Genomic DNA, 5,000 nt, shown 5'->3' on the forward strand with positions numbered 1-5,000 from the left:
CTCAATTTGTCCCTTAACCTAACTCAATTTGTCCCTTAACCTAACTCAATTTGTCCCTTAACCTAACTCAATTTGTCCCTTAACCTAACTCAATTTGTCCCTTAACCTAACTCAATTTGTCCCTTAACCTAACTCAATTTGTCCCTTAACCTAACTCAATTTGTCCCTTAACCTAACTCAATTTGTCCCTTAACCTAACTCAATTTGTCCCTTAACCTAACTCAATTTGTCCCTTAACCTAACCCACGTTGTCCCTTAACCTAACCCACGTTGTCCCTTAACCTAACCCACGTTGTCCCTTAACCTAACCCACGTTGTCCCTTAACCTAACCCACGTTGTCCCTTAACCTAACCCACGTTGTCCCTTAACCTAACCCACGTTGTCCCTTAACGTAACCCACGTTGTCCCTTAACGTAACCCACGTTGTCCCTTAACGTAACCCACGTTGTCCCTTAACGTAACCCACGTTGTCCCTTAACGTAACCCACGTTGTCCCTTAACGTAACCCACGTTGTCCCTTAACCTAACCCACGTTGTCCCTTAACCTAACCCACGTTGTCCCTTAACCTAACCCACGTTGTCCCTTAACCTAACCCACGTTGTCCCTTAACCTAACCCACGTTGTCCCTTAACCTAACCCACGTTGTCCCTTAACCTAACCCACGTTGTCCCTTAACCTAACCCACGTTGTCCCTTAACCTAACCCACGTTGTCCCTTAACCTAACCCACGTTGTCCCTTAACCTAACCCACGTTGTCCCTTAACCTAACCCACGTTGTCCCTTAACCTAACCCACGTTGTCCCTTAACCTAACCCACGTTGTCCCTTAACCTAACCCACGTTGTCCCTTAACCTAACCCACGTTGTCCCTTAACCTAACCCACGTTGTCCCTTAACCTAACCCACGTTGTCCCTTAACCTAACCCACGTTGTCCCTTAACGTAACCCACGTTGTCCCTTAACGTAACCCACGTTGTCCCTTAACGTAACCCACGTTGTCCCTTAACGTAACCCACGTTGTCCCTTAACGTAACCCACGTTGTCCCTTAACCTAACCGACGTTGTCCCTTAACCTAACCCACGTTGTCCCTTAACCTAACCCACGTTGTCCCTTAACCTAACCCACGTTGTCCCTTAACCTAACCCACGTTGTCCCTTAACCTAACCCACGTTGTCCCTTAACCTAACCCACGTTGTCCCTTAACCTAACCCACGTTGTCCCTTAACCTAACCCACGTTGTCCCTTAACCTAACCCACGTTGTCCCTTAACCTAACCCACGTTGTCCCTTAACCTAACCCACGTTGTCCCTTAACCTAACCCACGTTGTCCCTTAACCTAACCCACGTTGTCCCTTAACCTAACCCACGTTGTCCCTTAACCTAACCCACGTTGTCCCTTAACCTAACCCACGTTGTCCCTTAACCTAACCCACGTTGTCCCTTAACCTAACCCACGTTGTCCCTTAACCTAACCCACGTTGTCCCTTAACCTAACCCACGTTGTCCCTTAACCTAACCCACGTTGTCCCTTAACCTAACCCACGTTGTCCCTTTGCCTAACATAGTTCACTGCTCGGAATCTCTGGTGTCGTTGTTATCCTCATGTAGATGTCTTGCGAGTGTTGCTTACTTTCCACATATTCCCGCTATCCACTGTCAATTGTACTGCAATAGGACTATATCGCCCCCCCCCCCCCTCTGCCCCTCTCTTTGTGTCTCCGTCCTCTCAAGCTGGTCGGTCTGGCGTTTGAGTGTTAAATGAGCCTCGCAGCTGTTCAGTTGCGTTCAGATGTCGACGCCCTCAGTGTACGTCGTGGTATGGTCTGTGTCCATTGTCCGCTGATGTCGTACGCGTAACCCACACGCTGTACCGATCATCGGTAGTTACGTACAGAGTGAAGTAGTGTGATACGTGTGACCGTACGCTGGCTGTGCCCAACGGTGTCGAATCTCAATTTCCATATGTTGTGCTCGATGCTACTTGTCTCGTCTCCCAATAACAGCTAGGTTGCACTGTGGTACGCCGTAGAGGCGTGTGGGAGGAACGTACGAACGCATTGTATGTCACCCTGGGTCGCTGGGGGTGGTGGTGCGGTGAGTCAGGTCAGGTCAGCGTGAGCCGTGTGATGTAGTGACGCGTGTATTCCGACTTTGTCGTATTGCCTCACACAAAGTGCTACCCTGGTGGACCGCGTTCCATATCTGGGACATGCCGCAGATGCCGGTTGACAGTGGATCGCGGAAGGGACATCGCATACGTGCGCGGGCCACCTTCCACGTGTTCTCTTCTGCACATGTCGCAGTGTGTATGTGGTCTGATGTAGCGTGTCGTGACACATGACATCCTGGCATGCAAGAATTGTTGAATTCGCAAATGTAGGTGGACATCTACGTTTACTGCCCAAGATACGCAAATGAACTGGAAATCCGTTGTTGAGCGGTTGTTCACGCTGGAGGTGAATCTGTGATGGCGACGATCGGTACAGCTATTAACCGGTTGTTTCAGCGGTACCCGCCACATCCACACACGTGACTAGGCCCATGTGGGTATGAAGCGATACGCGGCGGTGGCTTGGTGGGACTGTTCCCGGCCGGTGAAGGGGGGCCGCCCGGCGTGTTGGCCGCGCGCTGCGTGGGCGCACGCGCAACAGGCGGCTGGTGGGGGGCGCCGAGTGGCAGGAGCGCCAGCCGACGGGCTCGGCAGGCGGCGCAGCTACGCTGCGGCGCACCCTGCACGCGGCGCCTGGCGGCCAAAGTTGGTTCAGCCGAGCCCGGTGCGAAGCGCGGTGGACATCTGCAGTGTGCTGGTCTGATTGAGGACTGTGTGCGTTGAGGATGCGCCGCCGCCTGGCACTCGGCGCCGCGACGCCGTCTGCTGCTCGGTCGCCCCAGCGGTTCTCGCAGGTGGTTTGTATCGCAGTTGTGCGGACGTGTTGGCGCGTGCGCTGTGCTGGGAGAGTTCGCTTCTGCACCCAAGTGGGGCTTTGCCCTTGTGTGGCGCTGGCGTTGGAGCTGCCGGTCACCATAGGTGGCGCGTGTTGTCTCCCGCCGGCAATGCCACGACAGCACGCTCCCGGGCCTCTGTCGGCAGCGGCAAGCTCAGTTGGGAGCAAGGGTGTTCGCACTAAAACCGTCTACTCGCCTAACTCCGGGCGATTGCGCCTCTCTCGAAACCGACCAAGTACCTAGGACGGCGCTGCGCGCCGCCGGGACCTGAGAGGGTTTCGAGGTGTATCGTGCAGGGGAGCTCGGCCTCCTCCTGTTTGCAGAATAATTGAGCGGACGCTTGCGTGTTCGCGCGGGCCCCCGGGACACACTCCCGGGCGGCCGGCTGCTCAGCTCTAGTTGACGCAGCTCCCTGGTTGATCCTGCCAGTAGTCATATGCTTGTCTCAAAGATTAAGCCATGCATGTCTCAGTACAAGCCGCATTAAGGTGAAACCGCGAATGGCTCATTAAATCAGTTATGGTTCCTTAGATCGTACCCACGTTACTTGGATAACTGTGGTAATTCTAGAGCTAATACATGCAAACAGAGTCCCGACCAGAGATGGAAGGGACGCTTTTATTAGATCAAAACCAATCGGATTGGCTTGTCTGGTCCGTTTGCCTTGGTGACTCTGAATAACTTTGGGCTGATCGCACGGTCCTCGTACCGGCGACGCATCTTTCAAATGTCTGCCTTATCAACTGTCGATGGTAGGTTCTGCGCCTACCATGGTTGTAACGGGTAACGGGGAATCAGGGTTCGATTCCGGAGAGGGAGCCTGAGAAACGGCTACCACATCCAAGGAAGGCAGCAGGCGCGCAAATTACCCACTCCCGGCACGGGGAGGTAGTGACGAAAAATAACGATACGGGACTCATCCGAGGCCCCGTAATCGGAATGAGTACACTTTAAATCCTTTAACGAGTATCTATTGGAGGGCAAGTCTGGTGCCAGCAGCCGCGGTAATTCCAGCTCCAATAGCGTATATTAAAGTTGTTGCGGTTAAAAAGCTCGTAGTTGGATTTGTGTCCCACGCTGTTGGTTCACCGCCCGTCGGTGTTTAACTGGCATGTATCGTGGGACGTCCTGCCGGTGGGGCGAGCCGAAGGGGTGCTTTCGCGTCCCGAGGCGGACCCCGTTTAAATCCTACCAGGGTGCTCTTTGTTGAGTGTCTCGGTGGGCCGGCACGTTTACTTTGAACAAATTAGAGTGCTTAAAGCAGGCAAGCCCGCCTGAATACTGTGTGCATGGAATAATGGAATAGGACCTCGGTTCTATTTTGTTGGTTTTCGGAACCCGAGGTAATGATTAATAGGGACAGGCGGGGGCATTCGTATTGCGACGTTAGAGGTGAAATTCTTGGATCGTCGCAAGACGAACAGAAGCGAAAGCATTTGCCAAGTATGTTTTCATTAATCAAGAACGAAAGTTAGAGGTTCGAAGGCGATCAGATACCGCCCTAGTTCTAACCATAAACGATGCCAGCCAGCGATCCGCCGCAGTTCCTCCGATGACTCGGCGGGCAGCCTCCGGGAAACCAAAGCTTTTGGGTTCCGGGGGAAGTATGGTTGCAAAGCTGAAACTTAAAGGAATTGACGGAAGGGCACCACCAGGAGTGGAGCCTGCGGCTTAATTTGACTCAACACGGGAAACCTCACCAGGCCCGGACACCGGAAGGATTGACAGATTGATAGCTCTTTCTTGATTCGGTGGGTGGTGGTGCATGGCCGTTCTTAGTTGGTGGAGCGATTTGTCTGGTTAATTCCGATAACGAACGAGACTCTAGCCTGCTAACTAGTCGCGTGACATCCTTCGTGCTGTCAGCGATTACTTTTCTTCTTAGAGGGACAGGCGGCTTCTAGCCGCACGAGATTGAGCAATAACAGGTCTGTGATGCCCTTAGATGTTCTGGGCCGCACGCGCGCTACACTGAAGGAATCAGCGTGTCTTCCTAGGCCGAAAGGTCGGGGTAACCCGCTGAACCTCCTTCGTGCTAGGGATTGGGGCTTG

General features: G+C 53.3%; 1 non-coding gene across 1 annotated transcript in view; it reads left to right on the forward strand.

Annotated features, from left to right (window-relative positions):
• The first annotated feature begins 3,357 nt into the window (after positions 1–3,357).
• Positions 3,358–5,000, forward strand: part of LOC126304869 (small subunit ribosomal RNA) — a 1,893-nt gene continuing 250 nt past the window's right edge. Inside the window, exon 1 of the ribosomal RNA XR_007553248.1 lies at positions 3,358–5,000. This exon is cut by the window's right edge and continues 250 nt beyond it. This is a non-coding gene — a ribosomal RNA (small subunit ribosomal RNA).

This window comes from Schistocerca gregaria, unplaced genomic scaffold (genome assembly GCF_023897955.1).
Source record: "Schistocerca gregaria isolate iqSchGreg1 unplaced genomic scaffold, iqSchGreg1.2 ptg000186l, whole genome shotgun sequence".
NCBI classification, from domain to species: Eukaryota; Metazoa; Arthropoda; class Insecta; order Orthoptera; family Acrididae; genus Schistocerca; species Schistocerca gregaria.